Source organism: Callorhinus ursinus, unplaced genomic scaffold, assembly GCF_003265705.2.
Source record: "Callorhinus ursinus isolate GAN/ISIS: 27379988/994484 unplaced genomic scaffold, GSC_fseal_2.0 scaffold29, whole genome shotgun sequence".
Classification (NCBI taxonomy): domain Eukaryota; kingdom Metazoa; phylum Chordata; class Mammalia; order Carnivora; family Otariidae; genus Callorhinus; species Callorhinus ursinus.
This window is the reverse complement of record NW_027397091.1, coordinates 2,849,031-2,876,121: the sequence shown is the minus strand read 5'-3', so window position 1 is coordinate 2,876,121 and position 27,091 is coordinate 2,849,031. Positions and strand designations below refer to the sequence as shown.

At 41.9% G+C, this 27,091-nt stretch overlaps 1 long non-coding RNA gene across 1 annotated transcript in view; it reads left to right on the top strand.

Annotated features, from left to right (window-relative positions):
* The window catches only part of LOC112827786 (uncharacterized), a 51,119-nt gene that overhangs the window by 1,879 nt on the left and 22,149 nt on the right, over positions 1 to 27,091 (top strand). Inside the window, exon 2 of the long non-coding RNA XR_003209323.2 lies at positions 22,977 to 23,080. This is a non-coding gene — a long non-coding RNA (uncharacterized lncRNA). The remainder of the gene's footprint in view (positions 1 to 22,976; positions 23,081 to 27,091) is intronic.

The following is a 27,091-nucleotide window of genomic DNA, read 5'->3' as shown; positions in this document are numbered from 1 at the left end:
GTGACCAAATAGAAAACTACCAAGAGTAAAAGTACCAATGATGCAAGATTAAATGTGTCTGCTTAGGGATCTAAGGGAAATATAGTCTAGGGTGGAGACACACTTTGCAGAGAGTAAAGACAGGACATAGGCAACTGCTCTATGACCATCAGATCCGTGAACTCTTGCTTCTGAGAGCAAGCCTCAGACCAGTATCATCAGCATTGCCTGAGAGCTTGTTAGAAAAGCAGAGTCTCAGGCACCCTCAGTCGAGCCAAATCAGAACCTGCCCTCTAGCAAGTGGTTCCCATGCACATTAAGAAAGGGGCCAGGCTGCCGACAGTCCTTTGAGATGCTGGGTTTTCAGCTCTGACTGCTTTGGGCAGACTATAAAAATGAGCGAGCCACTGGCTGGAAACCACTCCTTCCTCTTTCCCTCACGACTTTTGTCCCTAGCCCTGTGTGTCTCTAGGCCGCCTCTAACCCTACTGCCCGAGATCCTGGGCGCCCTGGCCGCCAGGCAGAAAGAGGCTTTTGAGGGCACAGGGCAGAGGGACTGTTCTGGAGGCTTTGTGAGTGTTGGGCTAACCCCTGACTCTCCACCACAGGAACTGTCACCCCCATTGCTATATTCCTTCACATCCTAAGACCCCCCACTGTAATGACCAAACCTCACGTTGCCATCATTTGACAACTTCTTTTTTTTTTAAGATTTTATTTATTTATTTGAGAGAGAGAAAGAACAAACAGGGGGAGGGGCAGAAGGAGAGGGAGAAGCAGACTCTCCGCTGAGCAAGGAGCCTGACGTGGGGCTCGATTCCAGAACCCTGACATCATGACCTGAGCCGAAAGCAGACGTTTAACTGACAGAGCCACCCAGGCGCCTCCATCTCACAACTTCTAACGAAGCTAAAAAGATGACCAGAACAGCAACAGTGCTATTCAAAGATTCAGATGCCTTCATACCACGAGAAGTGTTAAGAAAGATGCCCCTGATTTTGAGCTCAATTCAAAAGCCTTCAGAACAGAGAATAATGCCTATTTTTGCTCCAGGGAAATTTACTCAAAGCCATGGAAGGCATCTCCAATCTAAATTTCATTTAACTCGTGCTTTAAGAAGCCCTAGCCAGTCCAGCCCTTGGAGAAAAGTCCACCCAATTTAACCTTTCTAAGATTACTTTTCTCTTGCTTGCTTTTTTTACTTGATAAATCCTTGCTATATATATGTGTGTGTATTTTGTTTTATTTTCATAATCAATTTTTATATTTTTATGAAATAAATGGATTTCTGGAAACAGAACTCCAGCTTATAACTTTGTGCCTCTAGGAAATAAGGGTTTCATTTATAAAGTGTTGACTTGCAGCCATGGCTCAAGAATTTAATGAACTCATAAGTCAGGTGAATTGTGCTTCCTCTCCTAGCCCAAAGCCAGAGTTCCTGTGTGTGTGTGTGCGGCGGGGGGGGGGGGGGCTGCTAGGCATGACCAGGGTGCCCAGGAACTCTGGGAAGCCGCAGGGCCATTTGGGGAAGCACCATGGCTGTGGAGCAGGATTAGGGGCTCTGGAGTCTGATGTTACAATTTACTAGCTGTATCTTCTCCTCTTTCATTATTTCTAAATGAAGATATTGGTCAATGCAATTACAAATTAATGAGAAGTGTTCATCACAGTGCCTGGCACTTAATAAATGTACGGTATGAGCTCTTAGCCACCCCTCCCCAGGGGTCAAAAGCCATGTGTAAAAGAGAAAACAGCCTCCCCCACCCACCACTAGGCCCAATCCTGGATGGATACTCATTCCTGGGAATGAAATCTTCCTGCAAGGTCTTGGCAAAGTGGGACTTCTGGGGAGCCTAAGTCTCATCTCTCAGCAGTGACCAGCGGTGGATGGCCTCCAAGTGTAACTTCGGCCAAACCGAACATCATGCTGCTACCTGTCCTGTGTGGTTATACAAGCATCTTCCAGGGATTACAGAATATTTGGATACAGAATATTTTGGATGGAAGAAGGGATTTTGCAAACCTCAATGGCTTTTGGCAGGAAACAAATAAAACCTTTCCTTGTGGCTGGCCCCACACCCATCTCACCATCAAACATCCTCTGGGGCCTCTGAGTTTAAAAATGCTCTGCTCAGAGTTGCTGAGATGTCAAACTCACCGAGGAAGTGTTTTCAGTGGTTCTTTGCAATGGACAGCACAAGTCCTGTAGTACATGTAGTACATGTCTGCAATGGACAGACACCTTCCTGTAGTAAGGAAGCTTCAGGGCCTTTGCTTCACTCTCCAGCTGTCTCCACTGAGAGGCAGAGCACCCTGGGAAGCAGTACAAGAACATTTTGGGGGAGCTGGAATGTTTTATATCTCAATGTGAGTGGTGGTCACGTGAGTGAATCCATTAACAAAAATGCTCATTGAGTTCTAAAGTGAAGACATGTGCACTTCATTCATCCTTTACATTATACATATATTACTATGTTTCAACTAAAAATTAAAAAAAATAAGACCTAGAGAAGCTGTGGAAATCAACAGGCAGAATACAGATGCCTGAAACACTCAGTGCAGACTCTCAGAGAGGGAAAAATTAACTTCTGCTTCTGATGAAGAAATGAGAGAAATCTGAGTGCTAATCACAGGACCTCTGGAAGCTTGGCTTTCTGTTTTATTTCTGATTTTCATGGATATGGCTGTTGACCTTAATTGAAATCCAGTGGTAAAGTTAACAGCAAAGAGAGTTGAGTTTGTTGCTTCTTGGACAATCTGTTCCAACTAGACACTGAAGACAGTTCTCCCCACACTTGGGTAATCCCCACCTAATTTCTTCAAGAGGGGCCAAGAAATCAGCCTACAGGAGTTTGGATTAAATTCAAAATTGGAAATCATTAGCTGCCTTACCAGCTCCTTAAGCATTTGCTGTTAGAAACCCTTTGCCGCAGACACAAATTGTGGGTTATAAATTATTTATGGACCCAATTAGGGACATAATTGGAGTGATCTGGCTGGTTGCCATAACACTAATGCATCTAAAGTTTTTCATCTTTCAGTTAAAACTTTTCCTGCTTTCTATAACATTTTGATATTCTTTTTTTTTAATTTTATTATGTTATGTTAGTCACCATACAATACACCATTAGTTTTTGATGTGGTGATCCACGATCCATTGTTTTCGTATAACACCCAGTGCTCCATGCAGTACGTGCCCTCCTTAATACCCATCACCAGGCTAACGAATCCCTCCTCCCCCCTCCCCTCTAGAACCCTCAGTTTATTTCTCAAGGTCCATAGTCTGTCATGGTTCATCTCTCCCTCCGATTACCCCCCTTCATTTTTCCCTTCCTTCTCCTAATGTCCTCCATACTATTCCTTATGTTCCACGAATAAGTGAAACCATATGATAATTGACTTTCTCTGCTTGACTTATTTCACTTAGCATAATCTCCTCCAGTCCCATCCATGTTGAGGTAAAAGTTGGGTATTCATCCTTTCTGATGGGGGAGTAATATTCCATTGTATATATGGACCACATCTTCTTTATCCATTCATCTGTTGAAGGGCATCTCGGCTCTTTCCACAGTTTCGCTATTGCAGATATTGCTGCTATGAACATTGCGGTGCATATGGCCCTTCTTTTCACTACATCTGTGTCTTTGGGGTAAATACCCAGTAGTGCAATTCCTGGGTCATATGGTAGCTCTACTTTAAAATTTTTGAGGCACCTCCACACTGTTTTCCAAAGTGGCTGTACCAATTTGCATGCCCACCAACAGTGTAAGAGGGTTCCCCTTTCTCCACAACCTCTCCAACATTTGTTGTTTCTTTCCCTGTCCATTTTTGCCATTCTAACTCGTGTAAGGTGGTGCCATTTGTATGTCCTCTTCAGAGAAGTGTCTGTTCATGTCTTCTGCCCATTTTTTGACTTGATTATTTGTTTTTTGGGTGTTGAGTTTGAGAAGTTCTTTGTAGATCTTGGATACCAGCCCTTTATCTGTAATGTCATTTGCAAATATCTTCTCCCATTCTGTGGGTTGCCTCTTTGTTTTGTTGACTTTCCTTTGCTGTGCAGAAGCTTTTTATCTTGATGAAGTCCCAAAAGTTCATTTTTGCTTTTGTTTCACTAGCCTTTGGGGATGTATCTTGAAAGAAGTTGCTGTGGGCGATGTCAAAGAGGTTACTGCCTATGTTCTCTAGGATTTTGATGGATTCCTGTCTCACATTGAGGTCTTTCGTCCACTTTGAGTTTATCTTTGTGCATGGTGTTAGAGAATGGTCGAGTTTCATTCTTCTGCAAGTGGCTGTCCAATTTTCCCAGCACCATTTATTGAAGAGACTGTCTTTTTTCCATTGCTTGTTTTTTCCTGCTTTGTCAAAGATTATTTGACCATAGAGTTGAGGGTCCATATCTGGGTTCTCTATTCTGTTCCATTGGTCTGTATGTCTGTTTTTGTGCCAGTACCATGATGTCTTGGTGATCACAACTTTGTAATATAGCTTGAAATCTGGCAACGTGATGCCCCCAGCTTTGTTTTTCTTTTTCAACATTTCCTTGGCAATTCGGGGTCTTTTCTGATTCCATACAAATTTTAGGATTGTTTGTTCCAGCACTTTGAAAAATGTCATTGGAATTTTGATCGGGATGGCATTGAAGGTATAGATTGCTCTGGGTAGCATAGACATCTTAACAATGTTTATTCTTCCGATCCATGAGCATGGACTATTTTTCCATCTTTTTGTGTCTTCTTCAATTTCTTTCATGAGTGTTCTGTAGTTCCTAGAGTATAGATCCTTTACCTCTTTGGTTAGGTTTATTCCAAGGTATCTGATGGTTTTTGGTGCTATTGTAAATGGAATCGTTTCTCTAATTTCTCTTTCTACAGTTCCGTTGTTAGTGTATAAGAAAGCAACTGATTTCTGTGCATTGATTTTGTATCCTGCCACATTACTGAATTGCTGTATGAGTTCTAGTAATTTGGGGGTGGAGTCTTTTGGATTTTCCACATAAAGTATCATGTCATCTGCGAAAAGAGAGAGTTTGACTTCTTCTTTGCCAATTTGAATACTTTTATTTCTTTTTGTTGTCTGATTGCTGTTGCTAGGACTTCTAGTACTATGTTGAACAATAGTGGCAAGAGTGGGCATCCTTGACATGTTCCTGATCTTAGGGAAGGGCTCTCAGCTTTTCCCCATTGAGGATGATATTCTCTGTGGATTTTTCATAGATGGATTTTATGAACTTGAGGAATGTTCCCTCTATCCCTATACTCTGAAGAGTTCTAACCAGGAGAGGATGTTGTATTTTGTCAAATGCTTTTTCTGCATCAATTGAGAGGACCTTATTGTTCTTCTCCCTCCTCTTATTAATGTGTTCTATCACATTGATTGATCTGAGAATGTTGAACCACCCTTGCATCCCGGGGATAAATCCCACTTGGTCGTGGTGGATGATCCTTTTAATGTATTGTTGGATCCTATTAGCTAGGATTTTGTTGAGGATTTTGGAATCCATATTCATCAGGGATATCGGTCTGAAATTCTCCTTTTTGATGGGGTCTTTGCCTGGTTTGGAGATTAAGGTAATGCTGGCCTCATAGAATGAGTTTGGAAGTTTTCCTTCTGTTTCTATTTTTTGAAACAGCTTCAGTAGAATAGGTATCATTTCTTCTTTGAATGTTTGGTAGAATTCCCCAGGAATCCATCAGGCCCTGGACTCTTGTTTTTTGGGAGGTTTTTGATCACTGCTTCAATCCCATTACTGGTTATTGGCCTATTCAGGTTGTCAATTTCTTCCTGTTTCAGTCTTGGCAGCTTATAGGTTTCCAGGAAGGCCTCCATTTCATCCAGATTGCTCAGTTTATTGGCATATAGTTGTTGATAATAATTTCTAATAATTGTTTCTATTTCCTTGGTGTTAGTCGTCATCTCTCCCCTTTCATTCATAATTTTATTACTTTGGGTCCTTTCTCTTTTCTTTTGGATAAGTCTGGCCAGTGGTTTATTGATCTTATTAATTCTTTCAAAGAACCAACTTCTAGTTTCGTTGATCTGATCTACTGTGTTTCTGGTTTCTAATTCATTGATCTCTGCTTTAGTTTTAATTATTTCTCTTCTAATGTGTGGCTTAGGCATCATTTGTTGCTTTTTCTCTAGTTCTTTAAGGTGTAGAGTTAGTTGGTGAATTCAGGATTTTTCTATTTTTTTGAGTGAGGCTTGGATGGCTATGTATTTCCCCCTTAGGACTGCCTCTGCAGTATCCCATAGGTTTTGAACATTTTGATGTTCTAATCTGCTCTCCAGAGGTGTGTGAAAAATGTTTATGAACATTCATAATGTGTACAAAATTCAGCTTTTGTAAAGAGTCTTTGACTATCAGCGAATTAATCCTGCTTTTGCTTCATCACGCTCCCAGAAGTATTAGCAAAGAGCACCGAGCTCAAGTCACTTATAAAGAAATGGCTTTGAAGTCTTTACAGAGACTCCTCCCTCCTCCAGGGTCATTTCAGGGATGTTTCATATCCCTTCTCTGTCCTCGTGGCTGTCTTCTTGCTGTTGGACTTAGTGAGATACCCTAGTCCCCTACAATGACATCCCTTAACTGAAATTAGTTTGACTGGATTTGGATTTCTTGCACGAAACTTTTTCCATGACACAGAATGAGCTTAGTTAATCCCTCCCTCCTTTGGTCCTGCCCCATTAAACACTCAAGCTCCTTCATCTTCTTAATGCCCAGTCCCACACTGACACACTCAATGGTTTCTGTGCTGACTTCAACTACTGGGACACTCGCCCACTCAGAGACATCTCAGCCCATGTGGATTTCCATGGTCATTGCCTGGCTGCGTCTCTCTTAGATGGGCCCTCCCTTTCCTATGAATTCCCTATAATTCCTGTTACTTGCTTGGTTGGCTCCACTGCCCCTCTGCAGGCTCCAGAATCACTAACAATGACCATGTCTCTACCCGTGTGACCTTAGGCAAGTTACTTAACTTCTCTGTGCTTCAGATTCCTCATCTGTAGGATAGAGTTCAAAAGCAAATCTTGATAGAGGCACAGTTTTGTTTTGTGTTATGCTCATAAGTGAAGCAACCATCTGTCACCATGCAACACTTTTATAATACCACTGACAATATTCCCTACACTGTATTTCACTTATCATCAGGGAGATGCAAATCAAAACCACAATGAGATATCCCTCACACCTGTTAGAATGGCTAGACTCAAAAGAAGTAACAAGTGTTGGCAAGGATGTAGAGAAAAAGGAATGCTTGTGTACTGTTGGTGGTCAGGCACACAGTTTTGATTGAGACAGCAAGTAGGAACTCATATTACCAGACGTGGTAGGCAGCAAATGTGTTTGTCAAATAAGTGAATGAATGAATGAGTGAACAAATAAATAGTATTAACAGTGTTGACTTGACAAGGTAGCCAATCCTCCTTGTGGGACTGGGACCAAAAAGCTTGAGGCTCAGCTTGCACTTAGGCATTTACTGATTCACTCGCTCATTCATTCATTCATTCATTAAGTCACTCATTCATTCAACAAATATTTGAGCACCATGCTTGATGAATCACACAAAGCACACACAATTCCTATTCTTAAATATAATTGGGAGATAGCAGACCTTATGTTCTTAAAACATTTTAAAGCTTACCATATTTTTTAAATCTATTATCTCATTGATCTTTACAATAACTTGATGAGGTCAGGGCTGTTATTTACATGTCCAGGTGCAGTTAAATGATTTGCTCAAGACCTTACAGGGAGAAGTTGTATCTGAAATCCATTGTTTTGAATACAGACCCAGGGGGTTTTCCATGACCACATTCTAGGCTCCAGACAGATAGATGTGAAAAATTAAAGAGTGTGTAATTAAGTGCCCAGTGATCGAGCCAAAAAACATTGCAGGCAGACAATAAGTGGTGAGAGAGTTATGTGAGGAATGGATTCCAGCATTTCTTCTGCTTTCCTGCTATGGATTATGGTGAAAACCACCTATTAGTGATGTCCATTTCTCTGCAGTGTCCACTCTCCCCTTTCCCACCTACCAAGATAAACTCTGGAATCTGGATTCATTTTTTTTTAATTGCTATATCCTCACCTTCTTAGCCTTTCCCAGAAATTAACCTGGCATCTAGTTCTGAAGCCTATGTTCTTAATTACCATGCAAATAGCCCTAGATAGTGATAAAAGGTGAAGGCCAAAAGTCCAAAGGTTCCACTAAGGTTAAAAGGTAGTCTCAGTGGAGTCTTTGATAGGAGGTGGTAGTTAGAGAATGGGATATTTGAAGTTGCCATTTCGGAAGTCATGAGGTAGGGTTTGACTGGATGTCTGAGGCAAAATGGAGAAGTCTTTAGAGATGATTAAGCCAAGGAACTGAGGATCCAAGGTGGCAGATGATTCACCCATGTAGAAGTAGAAATCTTCGTTCACATAGAATGAAGCAAATGTTGAAGAGAGAAGAAGACCATGAAAATAGAACCCACCTTTTTTGATAAATGAGGGGAAGTGATGAGGATGTTGGTGATTTATAATAATGAGAGGGAAGAGAGAGAAGACAAATGGAGTGATCCTCAAAGGAACAGGAGCTTTCCAGAAGAAATGGTTGGTATGTGGAAATGGGAATCAAGAAGAACTCCAACTCCACTTCCTTGTCCTGAAGAACTTGTGCTGTGTGAGGGGAAAATAAATAAAAACCAGCCTTCAGTTGGGAGAGCTATAAGCAAAAGACGGTCCTTAAAGGAGAGCCCATTCAAGTCCAGAAAGAAGGAATGCTTTGAGAAGGTGTTGATGACAGGAAACTTTGCTGGCATACCAGAGGAAGGCTTTGGGATGGAGGAGAGGTTTGAAGGATTGGTCTATATTAGGGCATAGACTCAACAGTACAAGGATGAATGAAAGATGGTGGCTACTGCTGAGATGTGACTTCAGACTCGCTCAGAAGCCTGGATGCATGGAGCCAGCTGCCCACTGGGTTTCTCCACCTGACGTCTTCTGCATTCCTCGAACATAGCTTCTTCCTTTTCCTCCTTCCTTCTCCATCACAGTTTCCTCTTCCATCTCAGTCAGTGGCATCTGATTCATCCAGTGCCCAAATCGGAAAAACAGGAATTTATTTTTTCCACCCCAACAGGTAAAAAGTTATCAACTCTTGCTACTTTTATCTCTTGAATATTTACTGAATATGTCCCATCTTCTTCATTTCTGCTAAGCGTTCTCTCATCTCCTGTCCAGATTGCTAGTTGCCTCCAGCCTTGCCCATCTCAAACTCCTCTTACACTTTGCCAAAGTGACCTGATGAAAACATGAGTCTGAGGCATCACTACTGACCCACTGGTTCCCTGCAAGATGACACTGGGGACTCTCATCAGAGCATACACAAGGACTCCATGACCTAATCTCATTACCTCTGCAGTCTCATTTCCACCAACTCTCCGACCTGTACTTTATGATCTAGAAATATCAAATTGCTTGGAATTCCCTAAAACACCCCATAGTTCCCCACTCCAGACCTTGCCCATGTTCTTCCCAAAGCCTATGTGGAAGCTGATTCTTTCAGATATGAGGAATACAAACATACTCGTGTTGCCTTGGGAAAGGTGCTATTGTCTTTCAGAACAGAATTTACACTGAGTGGCATGTCCTCATGGCAGGGCTAGAACCAGGACACTGACCTTGTGGAGACCAGAATGTGGTTCAGGAACTAAAATGCCCTTTTGGGTACTCTTGTGCTATTTTGTTCCTCCCTAGCTGGCTGTATATACCCATGGCTTCCTACCCAGTGTTTCACCATACGGTCACTCCAGATCAATTTGTCTGTGCTTTGTCTTTTGCTACCACTGACTGAGTGCTCTGCCCCTTCCATCTGATTCATGGCTCCTGCTTACTGCTTCCTTTTCTCTGCATGCCTTTCTGTTTCTGCTCCCTGCTGCCTAACACTCATTATCTCTCCCCCTCAAATTAAAACTCCCCCAAAGAAGGGCTCTGCTGAGTTGAGCCAGGCAGTATCCAGTGTGTGCTTGTAGGGAGGTTGAGGGATTGGGGACTGATTAAGGAAAAAGACATGACTACCAGTAACACACAAAAAGCTTTATTGAACTGCACTTGGTCATGGTTGAATGAGAGGGGGAAGTCCCTTATAACATGAGACTGTCCAGAGGCTTACAGCAGAGGAAACACCATCCAGGAGAGGAAGGCAAGGGAACTCCCAAGGAAAAGGGGGTTTGGGGAGGGGTCTACCTGTCTGGGTGATGTCACTCAGCAACACATTGGGGAGCCTCTGGGTCAGAGAGCTCCAAGTGGCAGGAGCAGCTTGGAGTCTTATAACCACAAGGTTCTGTCTTATCAATGGTCAGTAGATACTGGATATAGTTTCACAGGGTATGCCTAGCAGATGGGCCCTAAATGGTTAAAAATCTGCTTCTTTGGGCTAGTTTTAAAATAATATGTAAAATTTTAAGTTTGGTGCCTATGGGCTTTTAAGCTAAGTCTCAGCCTGCTGTGAAGACATAATCAACCTGGGGGCAAATACACAGAGGCCATCTTTGGCTTATTTATGTAACAGGGCAGTTCTTGTGTCTGTACCTTCCTATGTCTCCAGCCAGCCTGTAGAGTGGCTGCCCTTTGATTTGGTATGCACTTCTGCTCCAGTCAGCTGGGACTAAAGTGGGAGGGCTGATGTGCACTCAGAGGCTAGTTACAAGCTTCACAAACCCTGGACAGACTCTTTGATTCCCCCCCTCCGCCAAAAAAATCCCAGAAAGCCCTTTATTCCTTATTATCCGTGCCTGTTACCATCACTCACGAACAAAGTCAAATACTATCATTTGAGGTAGCCTTCTCCCTGAACACCAGCCCACCATTGCCCTCATTCTCCTGTCTCCATTGCACATACCTGTCAGGTGTCTTACCTTGTCATTTAGATAGGATTTTTTACATCTCATCTTTGAAACTGCAAATTGTGAACTGTTTTGAGTCACTCCCATGTTCCCAGGACATTCCAGGGTTCCTGGTACAAAGGTGCTCAATAAATAGCTACAAAATAGATTATTTCTAGAAAAGATAAAGAAGACTCCACAGAGGCAGTGATGCCTGAATAGTGCTTTGGAGGATTCCTAGGAATGACCCAAGAGATGAGAGGGTGGCCCATAGAAGGAGAGAGAAAGAACAACCTGAATAAAAGCCCAGAGGCATGAAAGCATGACGTGGGTGAAGAACCCTACGTAGCTTGGGGAAGGGGTGGGAATGGATGGTCACCAGAGCCTCCAAGGGTAACATCATCTGGGTGAATTCAGCCCAGACCTTCACTTTTGGCAGCACCTCAGATTCATTAATCCCAGGCAGGTTGAATTGTACTAACAAATCTAATTTAATAAGAAAGTATGAAGCCAGAATGCCAATTTCTTAATTAACAATGAGAAGTATAAATGCCAGGCAGAACAGAATGCTTGCGTCAACATGACCCGTACATTCTCTCCGTGTAGATGGATTTACATGTGAAGCAAGTTTATAAACAGAATAATGCTTGGTGAGGATGAGATTGGGGCAAGGGAGTTGGGATATGAATGCTTAATGATATCAGGCTCTGATCAAGGATCCGGCAGGAAACAGATGGCACGCTTGAATTGGATAATTTGGGGGACAGTGCAATACCACCATTATTTCCTGTGGACTAGAAAGAGTGACAGAAGAGAGGCAGCTGGAAGTCAGAGAGAGCTTTAGGAGAAGCCATAATGCTGAGGTATGGCCTTAAGTCAGGATGACCAGCATGGAATGGAGCTGGAGAAATCAGTAATCCAACCTCATTCTACTTTCTCTCTCTAATCTCCTATGTTCTCCATTAACTAAACCCAGTATAAATCCAGAGAGCAAACAAAGGAACCCAGGGTTGCAGTCCATTCAGGCCAGCCTCCCAAAGCCAGAGTAGGGTAGAGGGGCCAACTGAGAATAACCTGCATATCCCATTCACCAAACAAAGATGCATCTGTGACAAGGAGTAGACAAGCTGCCTGAGCAATGTTTGAACCAACATTGCCATTTCTTCTTTGTTGCAAACTCATCTTCCTATCATCTGCAGATGGTACCCCTACCCCTTATAAATGACATATTTTCTTCATAGATCTTTAAACATGGACATCACCTTCACTTTACCTGGGATTGGTCTGGATCACATAGACAAGCTGTTTACTCTTGCTGTTTCTGGTCCTGGAACTATTTTTATCTCTAAGGAGATTTTCATGTATCATTCTCATCTATTATGAGTTGATATTTATAGTTTAACTGCCAGAGCTTCTGGAGTGCCTTGCTGCAGTTTCTCCCACTCTTAAGACCTTGAATTAATCTCTATAGGCATTGGGATGGAAATTGTTAATCGCAGCTACTGAGGAGCAAGATGTTTGAGAGAAATCAGTTAGGAAATTATTTCAGTGACAATGGGAATGGAAAGGTGATGGTTTTAAAAGTTATTTAAGAAGCAGAGATGCCAGGACTTAGGGAATATAAGAGAGAAAACAGGTGACTAAAAAGGAAATTAATTTTGTCTTGCACTGTAAAGTTTGAAGGGGCTGAAGGACACCCCAAAAAGGATCTTCCGCAAAACTGTTCTTGATCATTGTTTAGACTCTGCTGCATTTCCAAAATCTCTGGGTAGCACAAGTTCAAAGTTAATTTTTCAGCACCACAACTGAGGACAGCTCCCAGTCAGGTTCTCACTAAGTCACCCTGTGACCATCAAGGTGCTAGATAACTGTTTGGAGGACCATATCCATATCCTTGAGCAATAAGAAGCATGATTGTTCAACCACACCTACTTGACTTCTTTATATTGGCACAAGTTAACTGGCTCCCCTACCTTGGGATTCACTGGAGATTACACATACATTTCATCACTTTTTATCTGCAAAACTGTCTATGCAAAATTTTCTTGGATGTTCTGTGATTATCCAGATATGCAAACTAAGTTCCATTGAAAACTGGGAGTTTTATATTTTCTTACATATATGAGTATGTGTTTCTTACTGGCTTCAAAGAAAGGTAGGATGTATTAATGGAGCCTACAATCTAATTGGATGGACAAAACATTTATATATTGAAATGATAATTATATGAAGCAACATTGGCATTCTAAGGAGGGAGAGACTGCTACCGGGGGTGGCTTGAAAGAAGAGGCTTGTAGGACATGCAAAATTCAGTTATGCTGGGAAGAGAGGGAAGGGCACTCCAGGTGAGGGAAGGGCCTGGGCAAGGGCATGAAAATAGGGATAGCCCATGTGTCCCATATGTTATGGGAAGATAGGGAGTGTCAGTGAGCAAGCATCTGTAATTAGATCATTGAGTAGATGTGGTAACTATAAAAATCAAAATTTGAGGATGTCGATGGCCTTTGGCTTCACCTACATCTGACTCCAAGAAAAGAAACAATAAGCCTAGTACATAAGAGCTGAAAACAGGGGTCTTGGGATCACTTTAACATTATGAAGACCTGCTATGAACAAGACTCCATGGACACAAAGATGAATGTCTTTGAGTACTTTCATTTTTGTTTAATCTATTTGATTACTAAGATACCTTTGTAAGGTCCACAAAAAGGAGAAGATATGTGCAATGTCCAGAGGAGAATGCTGAGCACAGGGAATTCAGATGGCTTGAGTAGGGTCATGAGGTTATTTAGCGAAAAAGTCAACACCATCATCTGGGTCTCTTTTTCCCCATTGGGGTATGACTGAGCCCAAACTTCACAAGCAACCCCTTGCCTGCCTAGAGAGTGATGGATGACCAAGAGAGTGAGAAATGGTGCCTACTGAACACTAGTAGTTCATATTGAGTACCTACTGTCCTAGGAAGTGCTGAGATTCATCTGAGAGCAAGAGAGTCATGGACCTGGCTTCATAGAGGTTGGTTTAGACTTTAACTATCTCTGTCCTAACTGTTGATCCATACAGTGGTAGACTTGCAAAGGCAAGAGTCCTACATGGTAGGAATGCTGCAATATAGGGCAATCACACAAGCTGATGCCCACTTTTTTTCTGCTTGGCTCTTTGTAATAAGCCAATTTGGAAAGAACTCCCCTGGGTCTCAAACCCCACACTCTAATTGGCTTGATCCACCATGTAGACATCTACATAGATATGTCCCCAAAGTGAATTGATGTCATGTTTAAAGAAGGCTAGGCATATGGGATTCCCTTCTTTTAGGTCTACAATCAACTGGCGATTATGCAGGGGATATAATGGATCCCTCGGGATTCTCCAGGCTCCTGTAACTCAGTCCTTTTTGCAACTGCTTGCTTTTTTAACCAGTTAATTAACACAATTACTCAAGAGTAGTTAAGGAGAGTGAAGAGAAGGAAGCCATGGGATCCATTCATTTCAGGGCAAGTTTTGGCCACTCTGCCACCAAATTTTTCCAATCACAATGCACAGCCAGACCTGTTAACTACATGATTTCTATGAACTGATGCTTAGTCAAGGAAGTATCAAGACAGACGTCATGCCTTATACCTCTTGCTTACCCCAGAGCCAATATCTTATTTCACTAGTACATAAATATTTTTTTAGTAATGACGAAAAAGCAGTGAGGACACATAGAATTGTCTGAGCAAACTCCGGAATTTAGGAATCAGCAATCTGAGATCTATTCCATCACTTCGAATTTCAAAGGAACTTTTCTATTGACTCTGCATTTATCACCCTAATTGAGAGCAACACTCCCATTTCTTCGTGTATTTTTCTACATCCACATCCAAATTTTCCACATTTCTTAGTATATTTTTCTACATCCTTGAAATGCTGGAAGTGCCTAAGTGTCTCACCAGACTGAATCTGTAACTTTCCTAGGTCTAATGTTTTCCTTGAAAATATTTTCTCCTGCCATGGATATGATCCTAACAAATTGTTATGCAGAAACCAGGGATCTCTCATTTCACCTTCTATTTCCAATAATTATATACTTAAACATTCTAAAATAATTGTTTTAATTCCCCCTATGATTTTTAACAAATCTTTATCTTTCCCCAGATGCGGAGACAGTAAAGTAAGTCAATGCATTGAGCTTACAGTACTTCTAATTCCTTGTCTTTAGGCTACTGTCCCATCACCAACTAATGTGACCCCATATGCAAGACGGATTATTTTCATTAAGTATTTTTAAGAGTCGCAGTGTTCTTTTGGGGAAGGTTGCACTATCTGAGTTTTTCCAGCAACTAGTTATTAGAACTCAGTTAAAAATGGGAGTTCAGTAGGAGCGGCTCAGTTACCCCACCTGTTCTTATTTGTTGTTCACAATTTTATTATGGCCCAGACCAGGAGGCTGCAGCTCAAGCAGATGGGGTGCTGGTAGAATAAAATCAACAACTGCAGGCTTTCTGCCCAACCAACTCCATATTGTTTGTAGATTCAGTGCAGTCAATCACTGTGGAAAGAAGATCAACCCACAGATCACTGGTATTTTTGTTTGTTTTATTAGCAAAAAGCATTCTCTCAGCTGACCCCTGGGCTAGAAAACTTGAAAGAAAAAAATGGTTAGAGCATCTGTTCTTAACCCTGGCTGTGCATTAGATTCAGTTGGGGAAAATTTTTAAACCCCCAGTGCCCAGGCTGCATCCCACATCCGTTAGTCAGAATTTCTGGGGCATGGTTCCAGGTATCAGTATTTTTTAAAGCCCCCCCCCCAAGAGATTCTAAGTGTGCAGCCAAATTTGAAAACTACTATCATCAAAATACTACTGATGCCTGGGCCCTGTCACCAACATTCAGATGCAAAAGATCAGGGGCAGAGCCTGGGTGTCGGGAGTCCTATAAGCCCCCCAAGTTATTCCAGCGGTGGAGCCAGGCAGAGAACAACTGGTTTAGAGATGAGAGAGCAATGCAGGGTCTGTGTAAAATAAAAAGTGTTCTAGGCGTTGTCCACCCCTGTGTCCATCTTATTTCCCACCCTCTCGAGGGAAACTATGTATTAGGAATGAGTGGCTTGGCATAGAGCTTTTCCTTATCAAGCTATTGAGGGAGGGCTTTGTAATGTATTGGGGAGGTGGGCAGACAAATCTACTATGTAGATCTGCCGAGGGTTTCCAACAAAAAACTACCTGCAACGCTGTGAGCCATCTCTGAGTTTTAGGCTCTCAGGAAAGAGGAAAAGGATTCTACCTGGAGTGGAGGGGCCTCACACTTTACCACCTCTTCTTCCCACATAGGGACTTTGAGTTCTTGTAACAGGCAGAGATCACATCAGAGGCCACCACCAGCTGCAGAATGGGTAAGACTCAAGGGGGAGGTGGGAACCTTATGGTTCTTCATGCTGAAAGGGAGGAAAGAGTTTGAATCTTGGAGAAGGATGAAGAGGGAGAGAAACATAGAAGACAAAGGAATAGGCAAAAGAAAGACACCTGGGAAAACAGAGGCCACGTGGATAATCAATTTTGGTAGCATATCAACATTCAGATTGTTCCAGGCTCTATGACTCACAGGAGAGCCACAACTAAAGAAGACCTAGAAAGGTGATATTTGGGGCAAGACTTCAGGCCTCCTTCATCTCTGTAGATGTACTGATCATCAGTAAATGTTTAAGCCAGTACTTAGACACTTGGACAACAGAAAACAGCAAGGATGTCATGTGGGGAGAAAGAAAACCAGACAAATGTAATTACCTTTTTTGCCTTTGCCATGTCGTTCCTGACCTATGGAGCTTATCAGCTCAAACACAGAACAACATTCAGTTTGCTGATACCCCCAATACCTATTTTCAAGCATAAAGCAAAAGTTGAATTCTTGAGTGTAAACAGTGCATTTCTGTGTTCTCTCTGAGGCACATGTGCCAGAAGAAGCCTCTCATATGCCCCTTCATTTGACCTTGGTCCTAGGTGGCATTCTTGGTGAATAAGGGCTCATTGGTCTCAGTCTCTGGAGTGATGAGATGGTGATGGAGCAAAGAAGATTGAGAGAGGTGGCTGGCATCAGAGGGTTGTGCCATTACTGACTTCAAAAATACTCTTATCCTGGGATTGTTTTCTCTACCGATTCTTTGGTTCAAAGTCAGTGGTCAGCCAGCACCATGACCAAGAAGACAACCCCACCCCCACCCCATCGCTCCACCTGTTCTGCCATCTCACCTGCTCTCGTGGCATTACTCATTAGGCAGCATGATTTGCAGGGCTTCCCTTCCCCTTTTGATTAGCTTGTTATCTGTCTTTGAAGCTAAGCCCTCAGTAATGAATCCCCAGATGGGAGAATAAGCCCAGCCATTGCCAGCACGTCCATCCCTCAGGGAATCCTTTACTTCCCATCAGAAAGGGGCAGACATTTGGCTTCCGTCCAGCCCAAGGCTTCACAATTCCACTTTGATAAAGCCCTGGAGAGTCTCTCTCTCTCTCTGGGAATCCACTTTCTCAATCACAAGCATTTCAGGGCTAATTACACTGATTTAATGCACCTGGCTTTCTCCTACACTTAAAATCTCAATGGGAGAGAAAATACTCTGACCCATCAGCATTTATTGGAAGGCCAGAGAACCAATGGTGAATAGTCAGTTCCGGAGCATGTGCTGGGTGGCAGGGGGCAGCAGTTACCTTCAGCCCCAGGGAGAGCTTTCTACCCTCCTGGTGTTAAAGGGTCATAAATCATCCTGAGAGTCTTAGCACTGGGGCATCTGTGGGCCAGGGTTGTTTTCTAATGGTTTAATGTGTATGGGTCTTCTTTCCTCAGTAAACAACAATAATAGATCGCCAGTTAGTGTTGTCCTTGTGGGAGCCCATTTGGAGGAGTGGGAATGGGAGCAGACTCTGAAGCCAGACAGATCTGGGTTCAAGTCCTACCTCCATCATTGTCTATGAATAGGATTTTAGATAAAGTAATGTCTCTAATCTTTAGTTTCTTCAGCTGTAAAATGAGAGTACTATTAGTCCACATAGCAGTGGTTCTCAACTTTAGCTTGTATTGGAGCCATTTGGGCCTCACTCCCAGGGATAGTGACATGATTAGTACAGCTGCATCTGAGGATTTAGAAGACTTAAAATCCCCCCAGGTGCGGTCAGGATTGAGAAGCACTATCATGAGAGCTTATTTTGAGGCTGAACCAAGATGGTGCATAGAAAGCCTTGCTCCTCAAAGTGTGGTCTGTGGACCTGCAGCATGGGCTCTAACAGAGAACTTGGCAGAAATGTAGACTCTTGGTCCCATTGATGTGGGAAACAAAGTTAAAAGAAAAATTAAATTTCCTTACTACCTATAGCCCACTGACAAGTCCTCGAAACAGGCAGAGTGACCTTCCTCTAGGAACTTAGCTAACTCGATGTTAATACTTTGCTAAGGGCAAAAGGCAGTCTTAACCTAACCCCCAGGATCCTGTAAGTCTTCTTTAACATACAAAAATTCCTTTGGAAACTTCCTTTATCTCTACCCCACTCCTGAGATATATGTTGGCAATCATCACCCAAGCATATGGCCCACTAATATTCATCTGAAGGGTCTCATGACTAAGGTTTTATTAGACAGTAGTAAATGACCTTTTCTCAACAATAGCTAGCCCCTTTGAGGTCCTGGAAACCTTGCTTCCAAATTCCTTAGAGACTTACGCTATCCCTAACCCCCTCCCAACTCCCATATATGATGGGCCGCTCCTCGTGACCCCAGTTCATCTCTTTCTGCCGACGGTCCTGTCCCATGCTTTCATAAGCACAGTTGAGGCGCTGTCAGGATTAGTCCATGAAAAGGAACCTGTTCATAAACTGTCAAATGCTATAATAGAGGACAAAAAGCTACTGGTATGACACTTTTGTCACTTTCCCTCTCCCCTGGCCCACCCAAAGGACCCTAAAACCCAAACCTCATTTCTCCTCCTCCTCCTGGGGAAGAGTTTTTCTGGCTGAGAGGACTAAGTGGACCTACATCATAAAGGAATGGAAAGAGAGAGGAGACCAGAGGGGGAGCCAAACAGTGTTGAGACGGGGGGTAAAAAGGAGACGCTCCAAAATAATGGTCAGACGTGTAAACAAAGCCAACGGGAGAGGAAAGGCTTCTGGGGGCGGGGTTTATTTAGAGCTCTTTCACACAGATGGGATTTCTTTTTCAAAATTATCTTTTTGTCATTAGAGTCGAATTCCTGGAATGGGACATTCCTCCGAGATTTGACTACACGAGTCCCACGGTTTAGTACAATGACATCATCAGGGCCCACCAATGAAAGATGCCCAGACACCCGTCTGTAGTCAGAAAGAAAGTCGGGTTTATTGAGCTTGCTGCGGCAAACAGGACGCCTGCTGCAGTGGCATGGGGCGCCTCTGTAGGAGGGACTTGGGAGAAGCTTCATATAGCATTTGGGCAGGTGCTAGGAGTTTACAAGGAGGGTTTAAGGAAGCAGGGGACCAGTTTTCCAACAACTGGGCTGTCTTTCCCATTCTAAGGGCGTTGTAGACTTTAGTGCTTATCAGAGTGTGGGTTAATTCTTGTAGCTGGCTCATGCTCATTCCAGGCGGAGTTCACCCATCAAAACAAAACTGTTTCTTGGATTATAAATGCAATATCATCAGCTTTTCTTTTTTAACTTGCTGTGATAATGTTTTAGGGAAAGGGTTTTCTCAGGGTGTCCAGGGACATCATTGCAATTTATTTTGATCGGTTTCTCTATGTAACTGAAGATCTAGAAGATTGTATGGTAGGCTTTTTATACCTCTCCATTGGGGTCAGTTTGGTAAACTGTATTTTTCTACAACTGTATTTTTTTCCTAAACCATATATTTTTTTAAAGATTTTATTTATTTATTTGAGAGAGAGTGAGCACGAGCGGGGTGAGGGGCAGAGGGAGAAGCAGACTCCCCGCTGAGCAGGGAGGCCAATGCAGGGCTCAATCCTGGGACTCCAGGATCATGACCCAAGCTGAAGGCACACACTTAACCAACTAAGCCACAAAGGTGCCCCTAAACCATATTTTTTCTAAATGCATTCATTTTATCAAGATTTTCAAATGTATTTCCATACATAGTTGTGCAAAGTAGCTTCTTATGGTTTTTTTTTAAATTTCCTTTGTTTTGATGGTTTTTCCCTTTGATATTCCTAATTTTTACTAATTAGGTTAGCTGTTTATCTAATTAATTTTTTTTTAAAGAACCAGTTTTTCTGGGGTGCGTGGGTGGCTCAATCGGTTAAGCATCTGACTCTCAATTTCGGCTCAGGTCATGATCTCAGGATCATGAGATAGAGCCCTGTGTCGGGCTCTGCACTGGATGTGGAGCCTGCTTGCAATTCTCTCTCTGTCTCCCTCTGCCCCCCTCACCCCGCTCACGTGCTCTCTCTAAAAAAGAAAAGAATCAGTTTCACTTATTAATTTTTGCCTTCATCCTTATTAATTTCTTCTTTCTGCTTTTCTGGGGGTTTTTTTGTTCTTTTTTTCAAGTTGGTTATCTAATTCATTAACTTTATGTTTCATTTTTATTGATTTAATTATATATAGATATGCTTTTTTTTCTGTTTGCTGATTATCATTAGCTTCAAGAGATTCTACAATTCCACTTAGTATTTCTTCTTTGACCCAAGAGTTTGTTGAATAGTGAGTTTTTAAATTTCCAAGTAGATGGTCTGACTTTGTAATTAATTTACAGCATTTTGATTAGGATCAAATTCTTTACAATTTGTGGAAGTTTTCTTTGTGGCCTATGCTGTGGTCAATCTTCATGAATATTCCATGTACACTGGAAAAGATAAATCCTCCATTCTTGGGGTGAAGAATTAGACTTTTATAAGATCTACTTGATTGTTACGTTGCATAAGTCTTCTGCGGTTTTTTTTTAAAGATTTTATTTATTTCTTTGATAGAGAGAGACACAGCAAGAGAGGGAACACAAACAGGGGGAGCAGGAGAGGGAGAAGCAGGCTTCCCGCTTAGCAGGGAGCCCAATGCGGGACTCAATCCCAGGACCCTGGGATCATGACCTGAGCCAAAGGCAGACGCTTAACCGGCTGAGCCAGTCTTCTGCATTCTTATTGATTTTCCCCTAAATGATCTGTTTGGAATTGAGCAAGATGTGTAAGTCATCTGCTCTTAATGTGTTTTTTTCCTTCTCCTTACATTTCTTCTAATTTTTGTTTTGTGAAAGCTGTTATTGGGTGTATAGATGTTAATAACAGCTCTATCCTCATAAAGACTTTAGCCTTAAAAGACTCTTTTTTTTTTTTAAATGCTTTTTGGGGGTGCCTGGGTGGCTCAGTGGGTTAAGCGTCCAACTCTTGGTTTCAGCTCAGGTCATGATCTCATCAGTTGTGAGATCCAACCTTGTGCTGGGCTCTGCATTCAGCAGGGATTTTGGCTGAATATAAAATTTTGGCTCATATTTTTATGTTTCTTGAATGTCTTAATGATATTATTTCATTGTTTTCAGACACAAAGTATTACATCAAAAATCTAATGGCAATCTGATTTTCTTTCCTTTATAAGTGACTTGATCTTTTTGTCTGGATATCCAGGCTTTTTTCCCCTCAGTTTTGGCCAATATGGGTTGATTTTCCCATATACATGATGTGCCCACTCGATGTGTAGTTTTGTGTCTTTTTATTTCAGAAAAATTTTCTTGAGTTATAGTTGTAGTATCTGTCTCCTCCATTGTGTTGGCTTTTTGCATTGTGGCTTCCTATTGTATATATGTTGGATCATTTTTCTTGTTTTTTATATCTAACTTTCTCGAATCATGTTTCTCTCTTTTTGCATTTATTTATTTTGTTTTTTAAAGATATTATTTATTTATTTGAGAGATAGAGCACAAGCAGGGGGAGCAGCAGAGGGAGAGGGAGAAGCAGATTCCCTGTTGAGCAGGGAGCCCAATGCAGGGCTCAATCCCAGGACCCTGAGATCATGACCTGAGCTGAAGGTAGACACTCAAACGACTGAGCCACCCTGGTGCTCCTGCATTTATTTATTTTAAAGATTTTCCTCTTTTGCAAATTTTCTCTTAAACCATTATTTATGGTAATATTTTACTTTTGAGTTCCTTCTAATTTTATCTTCAAACTTCTGAACTATTTTTTCCTATATTTAATTCAGACTGTGTTTGTTCCTTTCTTTTCAAAATTTCCTTTTGTTACGTCATTTGTTTCTTAATTTTTCTAACTTTGGTTAATGCTTTTATTGCTTTTTATCACTTCCTTGATTTCTGTTAGCTTGTTTTAAAATATATGGTTACAGGGGCGCCTGGCTGTCTCAGTCAGAAGAGCATGCAACTCTTGATCTTGGGGCTGTGAGTTTGAGCTCCACGTTGGGTGTAGCGATTACTTAAAGATAAACAAATAAACTTAAAAAATTATAATTATAAAAAAATGTGGTTCTAGTCTTTATCATCTTTGTAAGCATTTCTTTCTTGCTGCCTTTATTGTTTATAAAAATGTTATTCTGTTCTACATTCTCTTCTTTATAGTAATTTTGCATAGGAATCAAACTAAACTTTTTCTGTGGCTCATTTCCAAGAGTGATTAAGTCGTTCATATTCTTAAGATGAAAAGATGGGCCAGGACAACTTTTATGAATTCGCAACTCTCAAGTTCCCTCTTCTGTTGTTTTGGGAAGTGATCATAAACATGGTTTCACTCAGTGATGCCTCAGCCTCTCCCCACCCCACTTTTATCTAAACCTTCCCTTTCTTTTGTCCCTGTTATTTGGACTCTATTTCCAGTATTTTTTCTCTTTTCCTGATAGATACAGTATGAAGAAAGCATCCGTTCTAAGGATCAGTCTTGCAGAGAAGTGAAAATTGGGGCCAAGATGGTGGAAAACTAGGGCAAAGCAGGCATCAAGTTGGGAAGAGCCCCACAGTATATCTGGAAAGAGAGGAGGGAAGGTCCACATCCCATGTCTGGACACAGAAAGGGTAGGGAGGCCAGGCATCCCAGTAGAGTGACACGCCCTTATTCCAGAAGCCCAGGATAGATAGGACAGTATGTCCCTACATGTGTTGAGTGATTGGGATTATCCGGTGGGCCTGGTCCCCACCTTTTCCTCTCATCAGAGCACAATTTTCCCTCTTCCCCTCCAGAACCCAGTTTACACCTGTTCAGATACACCATTGCCCGAAGAAGAGAAGCAAGGGAGTTTCTCTGCTGAACACAGAACATGCCACAAATAGAAATGTCCTTAAAGGTAAGTGGTGCACATTTCATTTATTTAAATGTGCATTGAAATCATATTATGTACCCAGGACTCCTTTGGTGCTAGAGATTCAACCTTTGTTAAGACAATTGGCCAGAAAGAGGTAAGATGCTGTCTGCAGTTTTGGAAAAAAAAATTTTTTTTTGAGACAAGCTAATAAAAGCATATCTGTTTGGTAAGCAACTAATATAGGACGGACATGTATATACCTCATCTCATTTAATTCTCTTTAACAACCCTGAAAACTAGATAATTCTATTCATTTTTGGTCATTATAACTGACTCAGAGAGGTTAAGTAGCCAATCCAAGGTCATAGTAGATCTGTCTGGTTCTAGAACCCAGGCTTCTGCCATTGCATAAATTCGCCTCTCCACTGGTCGATATTGGACAATATTGAATAATAACCATATGATCTTGACCTCACCAGCATCCCTAGTTAACCACATGAACTAAATGGGCTAAAACCAGTAAATTACAAAATGCCCTAAAAACAAATTCAGTAAAGGCAGGATATAAAATCAATGCACAGAAATCAGTGGCATTCCTATACACCAACAACAAGACAGAAAAAAGAGAAATTAAGGAGTCAATTCCATTTACAATTGCACCCAAAACCATAAGACACCTAGGAATAAATCTAACCAAAGAGCAAAGAATCTGCACTCAGAAAACTATAAAATATTCATGAAAGAAATTGAGGAAGACACAAAAAATGGAAAAACATTCCATGCTCATGGATTGGAAGAACAAATATTGTGAAGATGTCAATGCTACCTAGAGCAATCTACACATTCAATGCAATCCCTATCAAAATACCATCAACTTTTTTTCAAAGAAATGGAACAAATAATCCTAAAATTTTTATGGAACCAGAAAAGACCCCAAATACCCAGAGGAATGTTGAAAAAGAAAAGCAAAGCTGGTCACATCACAATTCTGGACTTCAAGCTCTATTACAAAGCTGTCATCATCAAGACAGTATGGTACTGGCACAAAAACAGACACATAGATCAATGGAACAGAATAGAGAGCCCAGAAATGGACCCTCAACTCTATGGTCAACTAATCTTTGACAAAGCAGGAAAGATGTCTGATGGCAAAAAGACAGTCTCTTCAACAAATGGTGTTGGGAAAATTGGACAGCCACATGCAGAAGAATGAAACTGGACCATTTCCTGGGCACCTGGGTGGCTCAGTTGGTTGAGCGACTGCCTTCGGCTCAGGTCATGATTCCGGAGTCCTGGAATCGAGTCCCACATCGGGCTCCCCCTTCTCTGTGGGGAACCTGCTTCTCCCTCTGCCTCTGCCTGCCACTCCCCCTGCTTGTGCTCACTTTGTCTCTCTCTCTCTATGTCAAATAAATAAAATCTTTAAAAAAAAAAAAAGAAACTGGACCATTTCCTTACACCACACACAAAAATAGACTCCAAATGGTTGAAAGACCTAAACGTGAGACAGGAGTCCATCAAAATCCTAAAGGAGAACACAGGCAGCAACTTCTTCGACCTCAGCCACAGCAACTTCTTCCTAGAAACATCGCCAAAGGCAGGGGAAGCAAGGGCAAAAATGAACTATTGGGACCCCATCAAGATAAAAAGCTTTTGCACAGCAAAAGAAACAGTCCACAAAACCAAAAGACAACTGACAGAATGGGAGAAGATATTTGCAAATGACATATCAGATAAAGGGCTAGTATCCAAAATCTATAAAGAACTTATCAAACTCAACACCCAAAGAACAAATGATCAAATCAAGAAATGGGCAGAAGACATGAACAGACATCTTTCCAAAGAAGACATCCAAATGGCCAACAGACACATGAAAAAGTGCTCAACATCGTTTGGCATCAGGGAAATCCAAAGCAAAACCTCAATGAGATATCACCTCACACCAGTCAGAATGGCTAAAATTAACAAGTCAGGAAATGACAGACGTTGGCGGGAATGTGGAGAAAGGGGAACCCTCCTACACTGTTGGTGGGAATGCAAGCTGGTGCAACCCCTCTGGAAAACAGTATGGAGGTTCCTCAAAAAGTTGAAAATAGAGCTACCATACAAACCAGCAATACAATCCATTGCACTACTGGGTATTTACCGCAAAGATACAAATGTAGGGATCCAAAGGGGTACATGCACCCCGATGTTTATAGCAGCAACGTCCACAATAGCCAAACTGTGGAAAGAGCCAAGATGTCCATCGACAGATGAATGGATAAAGAAGATGTGGGGTATATATATATATATATATATATATATAGAGAGAGAGAGAGAGAGAGAGAGAGAGAGAGAGAGAGTGGAATATTATGCAGCCATCAAAAGGAATGAAATCTTGCCATTTGCAACGACGTGGATAGAACTGGAGAGTGTTATGCTGAGCAAAATAAGTCAATCAGAGAAAGACATGTATCATATGACCTCACTGATACAAGGAATTCTTAATCTCAGGAAGCAAACTGAGGGTTGCTGCAGGGGTGGGGGGTGGGAAGGATGGGGCGGCTGCGTGATGGACATTGGGGAGGGTATGTGCTATGGTGAGCACTGTGAATTGTGCAAGACTGCTGAATCACAGATCTATACCTCTGAAACAAATAATACCTTATATGTTAAAAAAAAAAAAAGAAGAAGATAACAGGAGGGGAAGAATGAGGGGGGGGGAATCGGGGGGGCGGAGATGAACCATGAGAGCCAATGGACTCTGAAAAACAAACTGAGGGTTCTAGAGGGGAGGGAGGTGGGAGGATGGGTTAGCCTGGTGATGGGTATTAAAGAGGGCACATTCTGCATGGAGCACTGGGTGTTATACGCAAATAATGAATCATGGAACACCACATCAAAAACTAATGATGTAATGTATGGTGATTAACATAACATAATAAAAAAATGCCCTAAAAACAGGGGTGGGGGAAAGGAAGGAGGTTGGTTACTCTTGAAAGTTGTTTTGCCAAAGCCACATTAAATGACCGGCTTGTAAATATTGTTCCATTGCTTGCCCCCTCCCATCTTGAATGGTTCAAAGCTTTCCTCCCTCCATCATGCGGGGCAAAGAGCAGCCACCATGGAGGGCTGAGTTCTAATGCTTATTCTATGCTATAACAAGTCTTGAAAAGAATAAAATAAAGCTATATCCACATACAAAAATCACATAGTTGAATGGAAAGAGTCTGACTGATTTCTTACTATTAGATTTTTTCCAAAAGCCTGCTGCTTTTGTCATCTTACTGGCACTTAGTGAAGGTTGACAACTTCTCCAAATAAAAAATTTTGGAGATTGATGACATGGGGAGAAAATACCCCAATTCCATGTAAACAGAGGAGTATTAACACCAGGTACAGGTACCAAATCAAAAAGCCCAGCAAGCTGGTGTTAGAAGGCTAACAATGCTTTCAAAATAAGAAGTCACCCCAGGAGCCGCTCTAAACCCTATTCAGTTATGGTGAGAAATAGCTCCAAGAGTCCAGGCATGGGGCTGAGGGGGTTGAGTGGCCACAAGAAAGGGGTTATTAAGCATTTTAATTAATATTTGAAAATATTGGAGGCTTCCCGGGTGGTGCAGTCTTGATACCCAGGCACCTGTTCAGAATGTTGAGCCCCCAAAGCCGAAGAAATGGCTATGCATTAACCCGACTACTCGTTCTGGGCTCTGATTATACCTAATATGACTTAAACGGTTCTGTATTTGTTCTGAGAGTGCGTTACTCAGCACGACTGTGTTTTCGGTTTCTTTTGTTCCTCTCAGCATTTATTCCCATGCCCTTTGTTTATGCGTTTTACCTGCAAAATCCCACTTCTTCAGGGTAGGAGGACTGGGTAAAGGAAGGTGTATCTGCCCACCAGCCATCCAAGATGAAGGAAAATGGTTTCAGATTATTGGGATGGTTGGCTAAGAAATACAGATCATGGTAACAATCTTATGGGAACAGATTGGACCCCTCCTGTGTGTGACAGCCCATACTATCTCCATGGTTCTACTCACATCTTGTTTTGAAGATATTTGAGTACAT